Genomic DNA, 24,204 nt, shown 5'->3' on the forward strand with positions numbered 1-24,204 from the left:
ATTTCAGTGCTTGTCATCTTCTCCAGCCGTTAACCATTCCATTCATTCCAATTTTCTTAAAACGTTACACCCATGTCCAATGAAATTTTCAGTTGAATTCAAATGGTTTTTTTACGTTAATGACGAGTTTGCGCTGGTAGCATCAGCTTCATTTAAGGAACGGTAAATAAGGAATTCCAGAAAACATAGCAAACTGTGGTATATGTAATGGTCGCCAACTATCCCCTAAGAGAAACATCAGTCTAATGCCCGTTTTCACCAACGATCCCTAAACAAGCCCCTATCTAAGTATTCCTTAGCTTTAGGGAGTACCTAACTCTATCCTTGATATAAATTCGTTTTCACCGTACAAAGGTACACTTTGTTAAGAAATACTTATCTAAGGAATGGATAGGAGCTCGTAGCTACGAAATTTGGCTACGAGGGTACAGACGTAATGGTTCACTGAATCGCACGATTTTTTATGTCTTGCAAACAGATTTCCGTTTATATTCTCCTGAAATATTCCAATGTCCTGTGCCCTATATTCATTGTTCGACTGTAATAAATTAAAAAGAAATGTATTTCGTATCAGATTTCAACAGTTTTTCGAAAACATAAGGATCTGTGCTCGTGATATTGACCTGTCGTTGTAGTTTGACGTTAAAAATATTAATTTTTTGAGAGAAATTACGCAAGTATCTAGCTTTTAAATCCGAGTAATCATGAAAGGAGAAAATACTAGTGAGCTTTTATAGAATACATAGTACTCCGCTCTACACATACACTCTTACAGAACACTGGATTATGTGATCTATCTAAAAACAGAAAGTGGAAGTGGAGATCTTTGAAAAATGTTTCAAATTCATTTCATAATAATGTTCAGTACACACCAAATTCTTGGCAGAATCTTGACAAAGAAGTTAAATCAAAAAAGGAGTTACCTCGGGAGTTACCTATATGAAATATTCCAAATGGAAAGATTCATGAGAAGAAAAGATGTATTCCAGAATGTGCTCATGTTTTCACATAATGTGAAGATTGAAAAATGAGAATAGAACAAAGTGGTATATTTTTTCTTGGATTGAATGCTATATTGAGAAACACTCTTGAAGCATATTTCAATAACAATTGAAGTGTTTTTTATGTGAAGTGTTAATGTCGATTACCCAACTTTCAGTACCCTCCTCAAGCATATCAATAAAAAATTCTGATTTCTATATATTGGTCAATACTTTTTCCCAAATATTCAATTTCCTATTGATAATAGTTCACTCAACGTACTTTCTATAGGAAGAAATATTCATCTAAATAAAATAGTTCCGTACTAGTTTTTTTTTATCAATACTCATAAAGACAGAAACATAAATACAATATTCCCTTTGCGTTGATAGTCATACAAATCATTCTATATGGTGTCACCGAACATCCTCTTCGAGATATAAAGAATCACCACATTTCCAACATGACTGCATTTTTTCATGAACTTCCATTGTATATGTTCAAAATTTTTCATACAATTTCAACACAACTGCTTCTATTCATTCTTATTCTTAAATAAGCTCTGCTTTATTGGTATTCGAGCGATTTCTACTCTTGAAAGCTCCCGAATATTATTGCTCATTTGCTAGAAATTGGTGTTTAGAAGTTATCACTGTGAAACCAACCCCTCAAAAGTTATGATTGGGATTTCGAAGAGCGATCATTTCCACAAATTCACGACTAACATTTATTCCTTTTTCAAAAAAAATTCTTTTTGCGTATCGTAGACATGTCAAAATCCGCTGTCACTTTATTAGGGATTCGATAGGGGACCGACTTTCGGGCATTTATAATTTAGGGTGTCCCCTAGCACTAGAGTTCCCTAAACGTTGGTCAAAACGAAATTGAAGCTAAGAGTCACTTAAATGGGCTTAGGTATTCCTTAAAATTTAGGGATCTAAATCAAGAATCGAAGGTACCTTTCAAAGTTAATTAGACCAAAACGGATACTGGGAAAGCAAGATTTCTGAGAATTCGCGTCGCAGTGAAGAGAGTTGAGGAATATAATTACCTTAGCCAAACAATCAATCCCATAGGAAATTGGAGTAATTGCAGTCAACAAGCGAACTCGGCTGTCTTGGGTTAAGTTCGGAGAACCAAGCTTTTGAATTGATTGATGCAATAAGAAATGAAGTGATCTTTGCTTGCGACCCTTGTACGGACTAGGCTAGTAGTTTAATTGAGTAGCAAGTAATTTAAGGAGCATCTAAATTACTCGCTACTCGACTATAAACAGATTTTATTATTTGATGTCTATTAGAAGATGGATATTGAACTTCTTCGTGTTCCTTGTCGATCTTTGATCTGACTGAGAATGTGGGGGTATTCCAAAAGTGGTCACATGGAACATGGGCCCGTATTCTTGAATTTCAGGGAGCAGGAAGAAAAATGCGAAGGTAGACAATCGATCTAAAATTAGGTGAATTGAAAGATCAGTTTTCTATTCTATTGAACTCAAGAATTCGGGCCTTTGTCTCTGATGGATATGCACAATCACAGGCATAGGCGCCCGCAGGGGGAAGCCAGGAGGGGCCGCTGCCCCCTTGGGATTCTGATCCTTATGTCATTATTAAGAACAACGCAGACACATAAAAGGAAAAGTATTGGATACGCAACAACTTTCTGTTTTTCAATAGAATTTTCATATGAACTGCAACGTGATCACTAGTCATGGCAAACCAGCTAACTGGCACTGAGATCACCAGAAAAAAAATAATTTTCTGAAGAAAAAATTATTTATTTATTTACAGCTGACGACGTGCACCTAATCTTTGTCAAAAATATGTATCGTAATGAAGAAACTGATATTTCAGTACAATTATCACATCTGAAATATGGGAAATCAATTTTCAACATTTTCACGAGATGATGCGTTAATTTCCTGAATCTTTTCGGAAATTTTATTTTTCAAAGTTTGTTATGTACCACATGAAATTGATTCTTTCACATTAGATGAAACCAAAAAAATGATTTTGAGGAAAATCATTTTTTTTATTTTACCCGTTTAGATCGATAGATAGATTTTTTTAAATTATTAAAAAAAGTTGAGAATTCAAAATTCCGCTAAACAAATTATTGGTTTGAAAATTTGTCTGTTTTCCAATCGTGAATCGTTATTTAGCTTCAAAGAAATTACTGCTCATTCAACACATGGAAATCAATATTTTCCGTGGTTGTCATCTAAATGGATACATTTTTACGTATTTTATTCCCTAATTTTTCAAATTTGAAGCTAGAGGGATTTTGTAAGCGTAACAGAAGATTGGTCATTACTTTAAAATGAAATATTTCTTCTCTGTAGTGTTAATTTTGAATCTTTTAGTATACAGAAATAATTACTGAGTGCTCCATTCACCGTATAATTCAAGATTTACTATTTTTGATATATTTTTTTATCAATGTTTTTTTATCGATATTTCTCGTTGATTTTTCGTCATCTATAAGCAATCAAAATATTTATTGTAATCGTTTCCCTATATTTCTTATTTTTCAATATTTTGTAGACCTCGTTTCTTGGACAACCTACTAGGTGTTTGATTTGTTTCGAAAAATACACATAGAGACATGGACTGTGCCGTCTCTTTCTACCTATGCATGAAATTTGGTTGAAAAAATTGACAGAGAGAAACTGAACATCGGGCATGCTAGTTGACTTTTTCTAGAATTTTGATTGATTCGCGCTCTCCTCTATGTGAACACAAAAGTGGCAGGTAATGCCCGACGATCATTTCTCTCTTTCTATAAAATAGCCAATGCATGCTGGCATATTGCTCAGTCTATGTCTCTATGTCTATGTTTCGAAAAGCGTGATCGTAATATTTTATATCACCTCATGTTGCTGACATTCTAAAAATGAATGTTGAAATGGGAAACATCAATAATTTTTATTTTGTCACCCCTGAGTAAAATTTCATGATTATATATACTCCATTCAGATTTATTTTAGCAGTCGGTTGGCCATGAAATAATTTTCTCAAGTTTTGGTAACGGAGTAAGTTTGGCACTCATGAAATGTCGTTAATGTCATAACGCCGTTGCCACAACTAATATCAATTAATACTACGAAAATGCCGAAAGTGATTGAAAAAAAGGTCAGGGTTTCAGGAAGTGCTATTTAGAATTCAGGTCCGCTCATTCAAATAGTTATACCCTGATATTCTAAAATCCACAATACGTCAGACGGTAGCGAACATATTGAATGTAAGAGAATTTATATAATGTTTCATCTGAATCTAAACGACTTATATTTCAGCTGAATATTTCCAGAATCAGAAAGATTGTGAATGAAGAGGATGACAAAGAATTTCCTTCTATTGGGAGACCCAAAAAAGTGGTGGCATTTGAGAATTTTATGTTTGAGTGAATTAACGCGAAAAGTTTGCTACAGGATTTTCGATGAATGTCATCGTAGAATAAGTTCCCGAAAATTGATTTTTCTATTTTTCATTTGACTTGTCCTATACATTGTAAATGTCTCAAGGTATCAATAAATACCTAATTATTATTATTATTACATCAATGTATTAAGATGAACAGCCACAAATACGCGCCAGTTGTCCTTTTAATTGTTTATTCATGTGAAATTTTTGTTCAACGGTGAATTTCATCTTGACTTGAAACTTCCTTTAATTCTTTTCACTTACATTGATGCAAGATTGTTTTTGTTGAAGAATTTAACATTCTTGTAATCATCTATCAATTCCTTCGGGAGATACCCATTCCCAACTACTGCCTCATATGCATTTCATCTTCGGGTTAATATTTTTGAAATCTACAACTGATGTAATGTATTCAAACTTTAGCCAAAGAAGATAACGAACATTAACTCTCCTCGAGCTAGTGCATATAATGATATTATACTGATCTCTTGTATTTTCCGTGCAAATAACTGGATTTGGTATGCCTTCAATCAGTTTGTATAAACTTAAATTATGTTCGTCGCATATTTTCCGAAGAGATTCGACATTGTGATAAAATACGTAATAACAGAAACTTTTACGTAGAACGGGCAACATGGCGTTGATTTAAAACCCAAAAATGTTTTGACAATCTTCATAACCCCTCATTTTCGTACTATACAGAGTGAAATTATCAAATTTCCATGGCCAACCGAGTGCTAAAATTAAAGGGAATGGAGTATAGCTATCTAAAGAATACATTCATAATGTGAATAAAAAATAGGGGCTTATGAATTCCCTCTATCCAGAAACAGTTTATCCAAAATGAACAATGATCTTTCAGTATCTTTTCGATCTTTGTTCTGACTGAGATCTTGTTATTGTACAGAAATGAAAGATGTTCCAAAGGACCCAAAGGGTATCACATGAGACGCGTCTCATGTGGTCACAAATGATGTATAAGGAGAAATTCAAGCCTATTAAGCATCAGCATCTAAATAGTGTAATATTGAGAATCTATTCGAAGCAACACAACTACCATGCAGTATTGAGTATCAGGTTTGGTTCACAACTGTATTATATTCTGAAGGAGGTCTAATTAGCCTTCGTAGGCTAATTTGACACGCCTTCGCCGCTAGGGTTAACAAGGACAGAATTATCTCGTCGATAATGTACAAAGTTTTTTAAATGAAGGTACAGATCGATCCCTATCTTATCAAATAGGAGCCTCCTTCTCAACAGTAAGTGAAGAACTTATTTCGTGAACGTTCAATTGAACAACGGGAGACATGAGACCAGACAAACAAAAATGGCGGAGGGATAATGTGTTAGGCAGAGTGGAAAAACAATTTCACTGACTTCACCGATTTTAATCTCAGTAATTCACCGCTAGGGAACTTCCACTTTTCTGCCTTGTTACGCTGAGCGGTCTTATCGCTATAAGATAAAGGATCGCGCTGTTTGATGTAGGATGCGTGTAGGGAATAAAGATAAAATACGGGATTTCGGTGAGACGTGCGAGATCAGTTCTCAGGCGTTGCAAATTTCCAATTGTTACATCCCGAAAACCGTAGTCTGTGTATTCGGAAGAACGCTCCCTTTCTACAATTAAAAACTTCGAAAATGTTGGAGTAATTTGGAAAACTACTAACCAAGTGTTTGTAGTAGGTACTCAGCCAAGCGTATTTCCAGTGAATGCTGATAATACATCCCATAAGGGCTTAACAATCCCACATTCATCAAATAGAATAAAATGAATTTTACAGTAGTATTGATTAATTTGTTGTCCAACTATCGACCTGTTTCCATTTTGAACCACTTTGGTAAGTTGCTCGAATCTATTGTAACTGACTACCTATTTCTTTCACTGAAATCGAAAATTAGCACCAGACAGCATGGTTTTTTCAGAGGCAGATCGGTTCTCACTAATCTGTCGCCATACATCAATTACATATCCGAAAATATGGATCGGGGTGTCCAGGTAGACGCTGTTTACACGGATTTGTCCAAGGCTTTCGACAAAGTACATCATGCAACACTTCTGCAGGTTCTCTTAGATTATGGTGTGGGACCAGATTTGTTAAGTTGGATTGAGTCATATCTGTGTGAAAGGTCTCAGTATGTTGTTATGGGTGATGCTTGCTCGTCTCTTTATAATGTTGAATCGGGAGTACCCCAGGGGTCTCATTTGGGACCACTTCTCTTCAGCTTGTATATCAATGATGTCTGCCGGTATCTTGTTTATGTGAATTTTGAGCTTTACGCTGATGACATTAAAATGTACCTAGCTGTGAAAAGCTTGGAGGACGTTCAGAGGTTCCAGGATGATCTTAACAGATTTTGCGAGTTCTGTTATTTGCTTTACCTGTCCCTGAATGTTAGTAAGTGTAAACATATAACTTTCACCAAGAACTTCAACATTGTGAGTGCACCTCTGTGCCTGTCTGGCTTGATTGTGGAGGAGGTGACAGTTGTTAAAGACCTGGGAATATTTCTGGATTCGAAGTTGTCATTTGAACATCATATTGATAATGTTGTTTCTAGAGGCTTCAGAATGCTCGGTTTAGTTCTGAGAATTACACGGAATTTCAAAAATGAAGAAACCATTAAGGTTCTGTACTTTTCTCTAGTCCGCAGTATAGTCGAGTATGCAACCCCAATATGAAACCCTTTTTGTCACAAATATATCAGCAGAATTGAAAGAATTCAGAAGAAGTTCACAAGAACTCTATATTACAGATTCGGTAACAGGCAGGTAGCTTGTCCATATGAGACGAGATTGAAAATGTACAAAATTATTACCCTAGAGCAAAGAAGAGTTATTCTCGATCAAATGTTTTTATTTCGAATAATGAATAATCATTTCGATGTTCCCATTGTTCGTGAAATTTATTTCAATACTCGTGTTTTTACTGGTCGCCATAGAAATCTTTTTTATATCCCGAGAGCCCGCACATCATTGTATTACAACTCCACTTTTCTGAGAATTACACGATTTTATAACTGACATATCTCTTTCATTGACATATTAAACTCTTCACAAGCAGTTTTTAGGAGAAGACTGTGTGCTTATACGTGTAGAAATTATTAGAAAAAGAAGATATTTTTAAACTTTTCCTCCCTTATTATTATTATTCTTGTAATATAAGTTCATGATCATTATTGTAGGTGTTTGTTTTCTTGTATTCTGGTGAATCCTTGTTATTGGGTTTTCCTGTTAGGATTCCTGTTTATGTTAAATAAATAAATAAATAATTGATTGACTGGAACACATGAGAACTTTCACATTAAAATATTTAGTTATAATCTAGCCTAGAGAAGGTTCCTCTGAAAAATTTCTTAATTTTTTCCATCAAAAATTTCCATATACAATCGAAGTCTTAGCGTAAACACAAAATCGAAGTCCATACATGGTGTTAATGAATAGTTTCGAAAAAATTTCCTTGTCAAAAACTAGTCCGGTTCTTTCAATTTTTTTGAGCAACCTCTGCTTAGATACAGCCTCCTAAAGATAGCACCTGGAAAGCCGTTTTTTATTTTTTCCTCAGAAAACAGAAACCAAATAAAATTTTTGGTGCCTGAGTTAGGACCGAAAGATCTATATTGAAGGTGAAAGCTTCCATTCGAAATAAATTTCGTGGAATCAGTATTCGATGAGACTGCTTTATAACCAGACACATCTACAAGTATTCCACTTCAGAATTCAAGAAATAATTCAGAGAATGACCTTACATTATTACCTCCACGGGGTGTCGGAAAGTCTCTCTTGCATTTTTAATATTTAAAAAGTTCGTGCTCTCCAGATAGCTCTCCTGTCCCAAATGTGAACGGAAATACATTAAATATGTATGATAGAATTTACAGTTTCGCAGAAGTTTGGAGGGAGTTTCAAAGTAAAGAATTTCACAAAGAAAGATGCAGATAATGTGAATGACTTTTCCTTGTATTCAATCTCATGTCCGGCAAGTTCTTAGTTTTCTGCTCATAATAAGTAAATGAACAATTCGTTTGTCATCTAACAATTTTATAAGAAAACCCCTTTTAAAATGTACAAGATGAATAGGTGTGAGGTCTGTAATGATCTTTGGTGCCCTGTTGGTGATTTCACCGACCTACACCAGAAAACTGCTAAAGCTATCACGAGCTGAGCTGAGCATTCTTTCGCGGGCACTGCAATACTACATCCTGACAGGCGCTCCAAAACATTTCACTGCACTGCCTTGAAAATTTCTTGGTAGTACAGAGCTTACGAGCATAAAATAATGCTGAAAGAGCACTGCGTTCGGTAGTACAGCATAACAATGAAGGAAATCTACCCCCATGTCACAAAAAGAAGACTCTATTTAACAATACCATATTATAAAGGCTTACACGAAAATATACAACGAAATGTTACGAAATACGACTACACATTGATAAACAAACGACATAAAACAATCGATAACCTATTAGTCAACAACAAAACCAAAACTAAACAAGAGGAGGAAAGTGGAGTATATCAGATAAATTGTTAAAGCTGTCCTGCCTTTTACATCGGCATGACTACCCGTAATATGAAAAAACGTTTCGACGAACACAGTAGAAATCACCCCAAATCAGCATTAGGATGCCATATAGACGAATGTAAACATAACATAGAATTTGATAACTTGAAGATATTACATAAAGGTTATAATTTTTATAAGCTAACAATATTAGAACAATTAGAGATTTTAAAAAACAGAGATAATCGACATTTATTAAACGCACTATCAGATTTCAACCTTAGAGAGGGCAGCCTCATAAAGATGATTAATTTCCCGAACATACCCCCTAACATTAGAAACGTGACAGATGACAGCTCGAACTAACTTACACTCCCATTTAAACTACGTATCAAATAATTGATTTCACCACATACCGACCAAAAGAAATTCAACAAGAATATTTTTTCACATTGTTTATGATCAAAAATCTAATGATATTTTATGAAAGAGACTACCTCATTGACGATAAAAATTGCACATTCTTACTACAATACCTACATGAATTTATGTAATGAAATTTTGAGAAAACACGTATGTACTTTTCAGCTGGCCTGATGGTGGTTTGACAACCGAAATCGATCGCCAAAGAGTATAACTTTGAAAAAAATGTGTTTTTTGTTTTTATTTTATCATCCTGTTTTTTTGAATTACTTGAAGTTACGCCTTTTCGTATAATGTGTTAAAAGTGAGCTTGGTGCTCACTACCACAAAAGTACTTTCTATGGAGAGTAGAGAGAAGGAGAACGATCGCCGTACTAAAAATGTGTCTCCAAAAACGGGGAAAATAGGTGTCGCTGCGATCGCTAGGTTGATCGATAAGAGGTGGGGATTAAAGCGTCAATTTGAAATGAACAACCTTCATTTCATTTAAGGTTATATGTCATCGTAGTGTTTTCTGATGATTTTCAAATAGGTTCCGTCAAATCTATAATGAATATTAATTTTCTGATTTACATCCAATAAAATACAATTCATATTATGAAGGGGACTAAGTAATCAGCTTTAGTCATTCATAATAAATGACTAAATCAATGAAATTCAAAAGAAATCATTGATCAAAAAAATGATACCTACATACAGGGTGTCCCAAAACTAGTAAATCAAACGTCACACCACGATAGAGTAGATCAAATACTATCGAATGACACCAACATTAGTTGAGGGAAAATGTACCGTTTCTGAAAAAACCTAAACTAAAGTTGCCGATTTTCGAACTATTTTTTCAATCATAAGGCCAATTTGTGATTAAGGATAGCGTTTTTCTCCCATATTATCACCCCTATAGAGGGGGTTTATTCTGAGTAATAAAAATCATGTAGAAAAAACAATTGTTCTAATTTACATATAGGTTATCGATTAATTTCTTACATTAGGGGAGATAAAATGATAATCTTAGTTCAATATAATTTAAAATCGATATCCTTTTTCACAAACTCGCCCTGTGATTAAAAAAAATAGTTCGAAAATTGGCAACTTTAGGTATTTCAATAAAATTCTGATTATTTTGGAAACGGTACATTTTCGTTGAACTAATGTTGGTGTCATTCGATAATATTTGGTCTATTCTATCGTGGTGTGACGTTTGATTCACTAGTTTTGGGACACCCTGTTTGCTTATCATTGTTTATTGAAAACAGGATATGTTTTAACGTAATCTTCAAAATTATATACATTCACCGTGAGGTGTAGAACATATCAAGGCAACAAAAGGTAGCAATCTCAGATTTATCACTTATTAGAGTAGATTCTGTTTCTAATACTCAGCTGAGAACCGTTATCAACCATATATTATGTTATACCAACAAAATTCTTCAATAAAATCCATTTCTAAACCATGTAGTTTTATTGGTTAGATATTCTTAATCAGAAGAGTCCACTTCTCACAAGGGATGGCAATTTCGATTTCGTTTAAAATTAATCCATCATCTTTTATAATATCTTCATCGCAAAAGTGCTCTTGACACATAAATTGATTCCGAGTCGGTCTTGAGGTAAGGTTTTTTCCAATTTTCCTTCAAAAATTCACTCTGAACTTTTATCTCTTCTCCTTTTCTGTCCGATGCCAAACATTTCTTCAACATTTCACCATGGTCATATGTTGTTCTCTCATCAAAAATGGAAAATAATAATATTCTAATCATCTGTCACCAGTAAGAAAGTACACTCAGTCAACTTCAACTAGTTTGAATCAAAATTTCGCCATCTTGTGATCGCCAGCGCGGCAGTTGGCATAAGCATGAACTACCTATTGGTACATATTTTAGGGGACAAAAAAATCTGTGGTCTCAAAGCAGCGATCGTTCTCCTTCTCTCTACTCTCAATAGTACTTTCACGAGAGCGTAGAACAAAGTGTTGAGAATTAAATTTCAATTATAATGAAGATCATATTCCTGTGAAATTTCATTCGATTCTTTTTCAATTTGGCCCGGATGGATTCTGGAGATACTAGGAATCCCTATTCACTATTATCTCCAATGATGCGTGGCTATGAGGGCGGTGTGATCCGTCGACAGGATCATCCCTCCTTCCGAAATTAGGTTCGGTCACGTTCAGCCAACACAGATTATCCATTCGACCGATGTGAAACCTACTTCAATGTTGGATCTGATAAATCGTGAGATGTGGCATTTTACGACATTTCTTCACTCCGTTCCCATCGACCGGATTAGCTTCGATCCGATTTTTCAATTAATTCAGTGCGAAGAATCCGGAAATAATCCAGATCGGAATGAATTCCAGAGCCATCTTGTAATTCGTATAGGACTAATTCTGGTACAAAACAGTCAGTTGGAAGTGTTGAATGGTGTTGCTATTTCAGAGAATTGTAAACAACTAAACTATAGTTGGGGAGCCCAAGAGGGAAATTCGGAATTTACTCGAGCGTGTCAGATTAATATAAGGGGACATACCTTGGACCCTGTAGAGTACCTCTACCAAAAATTAGACCTGTATATAGGGGGAATTGTCTAGGACAGCCCGTCAGAATAGTAAAAAAAAACGATCATTGTACATACTCGAGCATGTCAGATTAAGATATATGTGGTTAATTACATTTTGAAAAGTATATTTTCTCTTACTCTGACAATTTAAGCGTGTCGAAAATGTGTGGGAGGGCGCCAAAAAAAAAACGTCACGTGTACATTCTCGAGTGCGGTGGCGTTTTTTCCTATTTTGAAGCTAATGATTCAAGAATAATGGAAAAAATATAATCTGACAGTTTTAGCAAGCCGAAACAATAAAAATTGGAAATATAGGTCACAAAAATCAGTTTTTTTGAATTATCTCCTTCCCTGGGCTTCAAATCTTTTTCGCATTCATTATAAAAGTCGTAGAGCATAAAATTTTCTACAAATTTTGTCCCAAGCAATTTTTTCTACGTTCAAACGTTTGTTAGATATATGGCGATTAATGCGAGGTGTTTAGCGATACATGCTGAAGCGAAAATTCACTCGTTGGAAAATACATTCTAAGGGTCAGTCACAGACAACACTAAAATTTTCGTGACTAATTTCGAAATTGTCATCATGGAAATACCTTGTCATTTTGACAATTGGATGAATGTAGATTAGACTGTGATTCTACATTGACCTTGGCCTTTCGCATGTGTGGTTAAGCTTCTCGCCCTTAACGCCCTCTAACTCGAGAACGGTTAAGGGTATGTAAAATTGCTTCAGACAAAAGTTGTGTAGAATTTTATTATCTACAACTTTCATAATGAATACAAAAACGATTAGAGGTACAGGGAGGGAAATATTCGAAAAAAAGGGATTTTTATCATCTTCAAAGTCAGATTAAGAGAACACACCTGATTAGTGTCAGATTAATGGGTAAACACGTCTACAGCACTCAGATTAACATTTGTATGAAAATCTGACACGCTCGAGTATGTACAAGTAACGATTTTTTTTTACATTTTCAAAGGAGCGCTGTGACCTTGCGTCACGTCCAAATTGTCAGTCCCTTGAAAAGTAGCTTCCTTTGGGTCCAATTAAGATATCCTCCAAAAATCTGACACGCTGGAAATTTTTTTTTTTTACCATTTTCAACTCTTCCGTACGGCCAGTCCCACCGCGCAAACTGTCGGAAAAGCTTGAATTCATTATTATCAGAGACACGTAGAGCACATACAGTATCTTAATCTGACACGCTCGAGTATGTACACCTGACAATTTTGTTACATCTTTGAGAACCTGCAGACGATTTCCCCACTGCTGAAAGTGCATACATCATAGAACTTTTTTTTCTTTCTACCACCTAATCTTCAAAATCCACTAGCTCTCCACGACGCTCGAGTAAATCCCGATTTAGCATCGTCGGCTCCCCAACTACTAGTGTTACTTTGCCAGGATTCCTCCCACTGCTGTGTTGACTCGAAAGCTACAAGAGTTTAATAGCCTAGAATAATCTAATGTAATCAATTTCTTGAAGTTATGAAATCAGAGATGGAAAAATTCATGCTCTGTTTTAATTGAAATACACATTACAAAAATTACTCGAACGTACCTACATATTTGAAATACGAAATGTAAAATATTTTCCAGTCGTGAGTTTGAAATATAAAATACTGTATACTGTATACAGTTTACTGTATACTGTATACTGTATACAGTTTACTGTATACTGTATACAGTTTTTTGAAAAAATGTAGAAGCTTTGATGTTATTCTAAACTTTATGGTTTCTTATAGTTTAATCGTATCTGCTACAGATTACGAGAAAAAAATTTCAAACGATTTTCTCCAAATCCTCAGAAAAATTCAAATTATCATGAAAATCCAGTTAGTAAGCTGTGGTGAAAAATATCAATGTTAGTTTCCACACATAAAATTAAACGCGATACTTCTAATAATGAATGTGTTATCACAACTTGTTTTGATATCAATCAAAAAATTAAAACTTCAACACCCTGTATCTCGAAAACAAAACGTTTGTTCCTCCATATTTGTGGGACTTTTTTTCTTAAAATTACTTAAGGAATCTGCTCTCTCTATTTCTAACTCCAATTTAGGACACTCTATATAGTGAAAATTCTAATGACTCCGATTGATTTTGCACTTTCAATGAACCTACATATCATATTGTTGATATGTACAAAAAATATGCAAAAAAAAAACATTCGCACTTTCAGGCCTTGACATAAAAATCTCGGTATTTCCAAAGTCCCAAAAAAAACCATATTGACTCTATAAATATACTGATGCTGAAAAACGTTAAATTCAAACTTAGTCCCTCTAATCAGTCCGAAGACTGCACTAAATTCTATGGAAAGCATGGAGAATACTCACATGAAAAGAACATCAAAGGCAGCTTCAATCAAGAACTCTCTCATAACGCTCAAAGCTTTCGGGATTAGCAAAAATTACTTGCAACACTTCATACGGAGAAAATTCAAAGTAGCTTCAAAGCATGTTTACCTTTCTTTATGTTGAGATATGATGAGAGAAATTTTCATAGACAGTGTCGCCATCCTTAGGATGTAAATAACGAGGAACGCAGGTTTTTAGAGTTGATTTTTCAATTTCGCCGAAGCAGAAAAGCCATCATTTGGCTAATGACTTGATTTTCACGTGTAAAGTGGATGGACAAAAAAAGGTTATCCACTAGGAGTGTTTCATTTTAATAATTTTTTCGTCGACCTGAACAAAAAATGACATTTTGCGTACTAATTTCCGAACGAAAAGTCGACTATTTTTGAAGGCGAGTACTCTTCGTCCTGATTCACTTTTCGTACTGATTTACTTTTCGTCCGACTGTTTGTCACTAAGCAATATATTAAGTACCGGGGAACCGGGGCGATTGAATCAATTTTGTGAATACAGAATTTGATGAAAAAATAAATGCCAGTGACAATAACTGTCATTTGATGTTGTCGAATAAATTCTTTCCGAAATCGGCTAGATTTTACCAGTGAATTAGGAACGTGGTATTGGTATGAGTGTTAGTGTTCAGTATAATCAAGAATGGATAGTGATAGCGATATGGATAACAGTAACACTTCACCAGAGCTCAGGGAATTGGCAATTATGGACACCTAGATGAGTCCATAAAACGGGTAACTTCTCACTTTCATAAAGGTATGTGAGGTCGCCGAAAGTGTAATATGCACCTCGGCAAAAGAATCGTCTATATTGTCTCGCCTGCTTGCTATCCCCGGCTACGCCTCGGCTATCAATTTGCGGGCTCGACTGTAATAAACAGTTTTTCATATTTAGTATATGAATAACTATATTTTTCATGATGTTTATTTTGCGCTGGCGAATCTGTTTCCAAAAATATCGTAAAATGTTCAAATTCCTTCTTTCTTGGAAATTTGCTTCGATGTGCTATGTTCCGATTATTTATTAATACGATGTTTCTTTTAACACAAACCTGCAGTGGGATTCTGTGACATGTAGAATTCCACGTGTCGCTTTCTATGGTCGTTTTCTATGTTTTGAAGCGATAATCGCCTGCTTAGGCATTCTGTGGACGTATCGCTTACTGTTCGGGTAATTTCGGCGTTTTTACTATCTGAACTGGAAACATAAGTTGAACTCTAGTGAATTTTGTGTTGTAAAATTGTCAGATTGAAATTTGGCGCACAATATTTCAATTTGACTCGGTTCAGGTGCAGTTGTCATTATTAATCGTAATGTTTCTTATTATTTCAGTCAATGTACGAATATCTGAGAACGAAGAAAGATCGGAAGAATTAAAGTTCTTAAATATGACAAGATATTCAATGCGTCAAGCCAGTGATAACTTTCCCATCAAGACGGGAAAATTTATTCAACTCTTTAGATTGAAGGAAGCTAATATGTTCAATATGTATTAGTGAACGGACTTTCACCCCGTATGGAAAACTACAGAAACCCAGTGGCCATCCATGCCACAATAAAATTTTTGCTGTACTTAAATTTTTGGAATTGGAAGCTGGAAGTTAACTAAGTGATGGAAAAAAATTTGTTATTTCAATATCTCAGTTAAGTGCTTCGAGGGCAGTAAAAGAAGTCACCATGAAATGTTACAAGTGCTCGAAATAAAGTAATTCAAACTTGCTTCAATTAATACCTTTTGTATCATTGATAAATAATATAAAAAATAAGAACTACCTGAAAGTGAATATTTATTTCTAGATTTCAACTGATGAATATTGACATTTTTTTATGAAATTAGCACATAGAATAGAATACTGAGAATTGGAGCAACAATATCAAGAGAAGCAAATACCTCGATTTTGGTATTTTTAACATCAAGCTATACGTCTGCAGCTGTCGCCTCGTTTCGATGTCGTTCGTCGCCCAAATGCGAGAATGACTGTGCACAGAATACCAGTCGTATAGATTTTGAGCGATATATGGAATTCTACACGTCACAGAATCCCACCGCAGATCCCCCGATCTTTCGCCCATAGAGCATGTTTGGGACATCATGGGTAGAAGGCTTGGAAATTTACCCCAGCCCCCACGGACTTTGGCGGCTCTGAGACATGAAGTACAGGTAGCTTGGGATAGTATCCCTCAAGAAGAAATAGACCATCTTCTTGCATCGATGCCAAGACGTGTTGAGGGGTGTATAGATAACCGCGTTAGACAAACACATTATCAACAAATTCAAAAAAAAAAATTGTAAACCCTTCGTTTTTTTTTCTCCAAATTTTAATCATTTACTCCTTGCTATACTTTCTTGGTTTTACCGAAAAAAATTTGAAATTTAAACAGCTCCTTCTGGGTGTTGCAGTTTCTTTGTCAGTTAGATATACAGGGTGTGGCGTAATGAATGGATAATATGGAGCCTGCGGGTAGAGGACTCTATGGCGGTTCAGAAAAATATATTTCACGTTCAGTAAAAGTGCCTTGGTTTTCGAGATATTGGAGATTTTCGAAAATTCAAGAGTATTACACCCTTCGCCACTCCTTTTGCACGCAAGACTCTAAATGAAGGAATTTTTTCAAACTGTTTTTTGGATAGTATTCCTGGATAGATGATCTATCGAATGTAATTCATTATTTTTGAGGCGCATGAATAGTTCTTCATGCAAAAAAGATCTAACTCAACTTTTCGGTTTTGCTTATTTTTTTTTTCATAAGTTCAACCCAGCGTGGTGTAAAAAATAATATGGTTACCTGAGAGCCAATGCAAGAAAAAACATGCCCGTTTCATTGAGATTCCGAAATGGTATAACTCTCTGTATTTTCAGCATTTAATACAAAATAAATTCCTATTGCAATCAGTTGAAGCCTAGTTTAAATGTAAACACTGTTTCTAAAATTTTCAGCAGCTAAAATGCGGAATGCAAGCAAAATAAAGCAATCATCTATAAGAAGGTATAGAGCATGTACTGAAGCTCATGGTGGCCTCTTAGAGCATCTTTTGTGAAATTTAATTCAATGAAACGATACTCATTTTAACATTGTTCAAATGCAATAAAGCTATGATTCATCAGAAAGTGTGGACTATAGAGCATGTATCAGAACTCATAGTGGACAATTTACACATCATTTGTGAAACTTTATTCAATGAAACGATATTTTAAAATTGTTATTTGTTTCTCGTTTTCTTTTATTAATGAACCCCAACGTTGTGAAATCAATCTTTGCAAGTTAATTTCAAGTTATGAATTAAATTTCAGCATTTTTGTAACAAAGGTCTTGACTCAATGTAAAAGAAATTAATTTTTAGCTTTTTTTCTTACAAAAGTGCTAAAATTCACTTCGTTACTTGAAATTCGATTAAAAAATATTAACTTTATAACTATAGGGCTTAATAATGAAAGAATAGGAGAGAAAAAAACCAATTTTAAAATATCGTTCAATTGAATCGAGTTTTACAAAAAGTGTTCAAAGTGGGCATCAGGAGCTCTACTAGATGCTTTACAACTTCTTATGAATAATTGCTTTATTCTGCTTGAAGGTCTCATCTCAGTTGCCAAAAATTAAACAAAAAGGCTTACATCAAACTCTGCCTTGACTCATTGTAATAGAAATTCATTTTGTATTTAATGCTGGAAATCGAGCGAGTTATACCATTTCAGAATCTCGGTGAAACAGGCATGTTTCCTCTTGCTTTGGCACTCGGGTAATCATATTATTTTTTACACCACGCTGGGTTGAACTTAGGAAAATAAATAAGCAGAACGGAAAATTTGAGTTAGACCTTTTTTTTATGAAAAACTAATCATGCGCCCCAAAAATAATAAGTTACATTCGATAGCGCCTCTATCTAGGAATAATATCCAAAAAACAGTTTGAAAAAATTCCTTCATTTGGAGTCTTGCCTGCAAAAAAAGTGGCGAAGGGTGTGATGTTGTTGAATTTTCGAAAATCTCCAATATCTCAAGGGACTTTTACTAAACATAAAATATATTTTTCTGAACCGCCATAAGGTCCTCTACCCGCAGGCGCCATATTATTACCATTCATTACGCCACACCCTGTATAGTATCGTATTCCCAGGAAAAAAGTGGCTGTAGAGAGTTTAAATCGTTTTTGGATATTTTCGAAAATAAAGAAGTTATGGCAGACTTTCGAAATCGACGAAATATCAAAATTTGGTTATATTTTCAAGACAAATGAAGATATTGTGAAACGTTTTCCACATCTCACGAAAATCGAGCCCAGGACCCCTTTCAGCGTTTTTACCTCTCTATTATAGAAGTACCAAAAACAGCCATTAACAAGCAATTTTGGATATTCTGTCATCAAAATGGTGCAACAGTGAAAAATGGCACAGATCTTATAAAACAAAAGATCAATCTGCTCCTCGCCTCAAGCCTCGGTATTGGCAGAGGAAATAAAAACGAGGCGCCATGCATATCTACGGTAATGAACGAAAGTTGCGAGGAAGGGAGGAACATTCTCTTGCGGTCATCATCGATTCGGCAGAACCCCATCTCTTCTGAATTATCGTGACCGAAACATTCCCAAATTAACTTCGGAGCAATTTAACGTCATCGGGGGACGTACTCCTTCATTCCGTTCAAAACACAATAAGATCCACACAAAGGAGTCTTCACGGTTCCGGAAATATTATTTTTTCCGAGGGGGGTAGGGAAATTATGCGGGAGTGTTTTCCATTTTCTTTCAACTCCGTGAGAGGAATATCAGAAAGGTCACATTCCAGTCCTATCAGATCGGCAAAAAACGGGAACGGTAAAATGAAAGGAGGTGGAAGAGCGGTATGAGAATTCCAGACCAGGATTCCATTAGTGTTTCGCCGGCTAATTGTCCGGAGAAAATTTCGCACTGGCTTCGAAGTCAGTGGAACGTCTGTGTAGCAGAGAGGGGGCGCGTAGAAATGAATTTTCACCCGGAATCGCAAACTTTACAATGAATTTTATTTGGCATTTTATGAAATGCATAATAATCACGATATTAAAAATTCAATGCATCCCACTTCTTACAAGCGATGCGATGGAATGAAAAAAATCAGCCTTTTGCATTACATACAGGTCATTATTGATTACATAAAAAGGGGACCTTTCTTCAACTTCCTAATATTCGACAACATAATTTTGAATAATATACTATAGGAATGTTATTTGGCATTTTATGATATGCATAATAATCACGATATTAAAAATTCAGTGCCTCCCACTTCCTACAAACGATAGCGATGGAATGAAAAAATCTGCTTATTGCATTACATACAGGTCATTATTGATTACATAAAAAGGGGACCTTTCTTCAACTTCCTAATATTCGACAATATAATTTTGAATAATAGACTATAGGTATTTTGATTACTATTCTTATTCCTTTTATGAACTCACAAATAGGCTGCTGTCACGTGGTGCTGCGGTCTTACACTCAATCAAATCAATCTTACCTGAATTCGCAAATTTTTCAACCTGGCGTTACTCGCTGTATTTTTACTGAAAATGTTCGTTATCGACCTCACAATACGAGATAAAAGAAGAAATTAAATTTCAACGAGATATACAGGGTATGTAAACAAATGCGAAGGACTTCGTGAGATGATTTCTAAATGAAAATAAGCAGGGGTAGTTCCTATAAGTTTTTTTCGAAATCGACCTTCCTTCCAAGATACAGCCTTTGGAAGGCGATGGCGAGTTCTTGATTTTTTTACGGATTCTAAAAACACTGAGTCATAAAACTATACATAATATCAAGCACTAAGTAGATGTTACTCACACAATTTTTTTAGATCTCATATCTTTATTATTATGGGTTGAAAATAGCAACCTCTTATGATTTTACTTCAAAAATTGTTTTCGTTGGATAGATTTTCGAAAAATAAAATTCGCTTATGGTTTCCCGTTCAATTCTGGAGAAAAAAGGTCTCTTGCAAAATTTCGATACAGTAGATACTTTTCTCGGAATAAATAAAAACTTACAAGCAGTACACGAAGGTCTATGAGTCAGAGAGTTGATGCATGTATTTTAGCTGGTGGTAGTCAATGCCACCCTGTTCTATGTATTATGTTTTGTAATATGTAATTGATATTATTTTATAATTGAGACCTTTTTTCATTTCCTCTTTTGATAGAGGTTTGAAGAGATAGAGAGATATCTGAAAAGCCATTCTGAACAAAAATTACCAAGTTTTCAGGTCATAGATGATATGTTTAATATTTTCTTTTTATTTAAAATGAACATCAGATACACCCGTTACTCGGACGCCATTTCAATGAATTCGAAAGGAACGAATGCGCTCCTTAAATCGTCAACATCTTCCCTCATCAATGAGATCTTATCTTAACACATTGCCTGCTAGGCGTCAGGTATTCTATAGAATACCTAGGCAATGTCTGACACTGAATAATATTTCATATATTGCCTGACCTTTTCAAGCATTCTATATAATACCTATACTCCATTCACATTTATTTTAGCAGTCGGTTGGCCATGAAATAATTTTCTCAAGTTTTTGAAACTAGAACGGAGTAACGTTGGCACTCATGAAATGTCGTTAATGTCATAACGCCGTTGCCACAACTAATATCAATTTTTATTACGAAAATACCGAAAGTGGTTGAGAAAAAAGACAGGGTTTCAGGAAGTGCTATTTAGAATACAGGTCCGCTCATTCGAATAGTTAAACCCTGATATTCTAAAATCCACAATACGTCAAACGGTAGCAAACATATTGTAAGAGAATTCATATATCTAATGTTTCATCTGAACCTAAACGACTTATATTTCAGATGAATATTTCCACAATCTGAAAGATTGTAAATGAAGAGGATGACAAAGAATTGCCTTCTATCGGGAGACCCAAAAAAGTGGTGGCATTTGAGAATTTCATGTTTGAGTGAATTATTGCGAAAAGTTTACTACAGGATTTTCGATTAATGTCATCGTAGAATAAGTTCCCGAAAATTGATTTTTCTATTTTTCATTCGACTTGTCCTATACATTGTAAATGTCTTAAGTTAAGGAACCAATAAACATCTAATTATTATTATTATATCAATGTATTAAGATGAACAGCCACAAATACGCGCCAGTTGTCCCGTTAATTGCTTATTCATGTGAAATTTTTGTTCAAAGGTGAAGTTGATCTTGACTAGAAACTTCCTTAAATTCCTTTTACCTTCATTGATGCAAGAAGATTTTCGTTGAAAAATTTAACATTCTTGTAATTATCTGTTAATTCCTTCGGGAGATACCCATTCCCAACCACTTCAACATATGCATTTTATATTTTATCTTCTGGTTAATATTTTTGAAATCTACAACTGATGTAACGTATTCAAATTTTAGCCAAAGAAGATAACGAACATTAACTCTCCTCAAGCTAGTGCATATAATACTGATCTTTTCCATGCAAATAACTGGATTTGATATGCCTTCACTCAGTTTGTATAAACTTCAATTATGTTCGTCACATATTTTCTGAAGAGATTCGACATTGTGATAAAATACGTAATAACAGAAACTTATACGTAGAACGGGCAACATAGCGTTGATTTAAAACCAAAAATGTTTTGACATGCGTCATAACCCCAAATTTTCGTACTATACAGAGTGAAATGTGTCAAATTTCCATGGCCAACTGGCTGCTAAAATAAAAGTGAATGGAGTATATTTAAATTTATTTATTTTACGCCACTGCTTTAGTGTCGAGCTAGACAGAGAAGCATCGAATGTTTGTACCACAACAAATACATTCATAGCACGTCAATGTCCATTCCATGTATTTATGTTCTAAGTTCAGAATTGCACTATTTACGAATCTGTCAATCGGACACTGACAGATCGATCGTACGCTTTACGGATGAAAGGCAGAATACAACCATAAATCAGATCAACTATTGTGTGTATTCACTTCAGATAGTAATTTAGTTCGTTATATTTAGCTCTTTTAATTGTCTTCCATATCGTCCACATCTAGCAATACAATATATTTTACTATGAATAAATTCCATTTTACTCGCAGCAGTTCCAGCTCGTGCTCACGCAGCTACAATGACACTCTTGTCTGCCGAAAAAAGGCAATAAATGAAAACAATGTGGCGATTCGCACGAGAATTCTAACGAATTTCTTCTTCGACTCTGCGTTATTGCCGGGGTTTTGCCGTAACAAATTACCGCATATAGTGGCCCAACGGACGTGCTATATTTCAGTTCGGTTGAGGGCGAATTAATCTGTTATTCTGTTTACCCGTAGTCCGCCGCTTCCGGATGTTCAATTGTCAGTAGTACAAGCCGGAACTCTTATTCGGGCGATATTTTTCAGTTGGCGTCATGCGAAGATTTTGATTGAGAAAAATGGGCCACCAGAATTTCTGAGCGCGGAAGGTACAATTGAATTCTTTATGTTAAATATTGGCAACGGAGTTTCGCAGGTTAAAACCTGCGAATTTATGTTATACATTATACGTATATTCCAACCCCTTTATCTCATTCTTGTTCGGTCTGTTTGTTAACAAGCACGAAATAGTAGAAATTGTCGTACTTGCAGCATAAGCGCAAGAGGATGCATAACCATAAAAAAGTTGTCCACTCTTGTCAAATTCTGAGAACATTCCACTCGCAAGAGCAAGAGTTTAGTAGATATTCTCAATATCTATTAACTCATCAAGAACGTATTCAGTACATAATACTCACTATCTACCAGGCGCGTGGGTAGCCTGATGGTGCGAAACAACAGTCACTGTAGTTTCACCCCGCGCTCACTGGGTTCGAACCCAGCCGAGCATCTCTGAAAACTTAGGTCGAAGAGGTGTTTCGAGGGAATATGATAATCACAATTGGCACAGCCTTTGTGAACTCAAACCATAACCATGGATTTAGGCCTAAAGGGGAAACCATGTAAAAACAAAACGCGCCTGGCAATCTACCTCAGGGGTGGTGTGGAAAAGATTGTTTTTTTTACTTCATTCCACACTTTTCTGTATTTGAATATGAAATAGTCGAGAACACAATAGCCAACAAGATTTTTGTTTGTCGCAAACAATTTCCTGTTTCCCTGATTTTAAATTTTTTGTTGAGAAAAAAGTAACATTTCCTTCCAAGGTTAAAGAACGAGAACTGAGGCTACTCATTAATGAATAAAGTGCTGTGGAAATCGTCATTAACTCATCAAGAACGTATTCAGTACATAATACTCACTATCTACCAGGCGCGTGGGTAGCCTGATGGTGCAAAACAACAGTCTCTATTTATTTAAAAGTAAGACAATTGTTAAAAGAATTTCCTAATATTCAATACTTGTAAATTTTAGTGGATACTCCATGTAGGAACTAATGCTTAATAATATTAAGTGAACAAATGTGCTCCCTGGAGCCATACCAATGTAAACAAAATATGAATAAACTCTTTTTGATTTGATTTGATTTGATGACAGTCTCTGTAGTTTCACCCCGCGCTCACTGGGTTCGAACCCAGCCGTGCATCTCTGAAAACTTAGTCCACTACATTCGTAGTCGGATTGGTCGAAGAGGTGTTTCGGGGGAATTATGATAATCACAATTGGCACAGCCTTTGTGAACTCAATTGGATTAGGCCTACAGGGGAAACCATGTAAAAACAAAACGCGCCTGGCAATCTACCTCAGAGGTGGTGTGGAAAAGATTGTATTTTTTTTCTTCATTCCACACTTTTCTGTATTTGAAAATGAAATAGTCGAGAACACGATAGCCAACAACATTTTTGTTTGTCGCAAACAATTTCCTGATTCTCTGATTTTCAATATCTGGTTGAGCAAAATGTAACATTTTCTTCCAAGCTCGAGGAGCTGGCTTGAAATTCCAGTCCAATGTATAAAGATTATAAAACAAAAATAAAATATATAAAAGCAAAGAATTGTAGCAACGG

At 35.2% G+C, this 24,204-nt stretch overlaps 1 protein-coding gene and 1 long non-coding RNA gene across 2 annotated transcripts in view; one reads left to right on the forward strand and one right to left on the reverse strand.

Annotated features, from left to right (window-relative positions):
• The window catches only part of LOC123311818 (glutamate receptor ionotropic, NMDA 2B), a 316,415-nt gene that overhangs the window by 185,319 nt on the left and 106,892 nt on the right, over nucleotides 1-24,204 (reverse strand). The gene's annotated exons all lie outside the window — the stretch shown is intronic.
• Nucleotides 22,973-23,878, forward strand: LOC123311826. Its single transcript, XR_006537520.1, has 2 exons — nucleotides 22,973-23,101; nucleotides 23,798-23,878. It is a non-coding gene; the product is annotated as an uncharacterized LOC123311826 (long non-coding RNA).

The sequence above is a fragment of the Coccinella septempunctata genome, chromosome 1, assembly GCF_907165205.1.
Source record: "Coccinella septempunctata chromosome 1, icCocSept1.1, whole genome shotgun sequence".
Lineage (NCBI taxonomy): Eukaryota > Metazoa > Arthropoda > Insecta > Coleoptera > Coccinellidae > Coccinella > Coccinella septempunctata.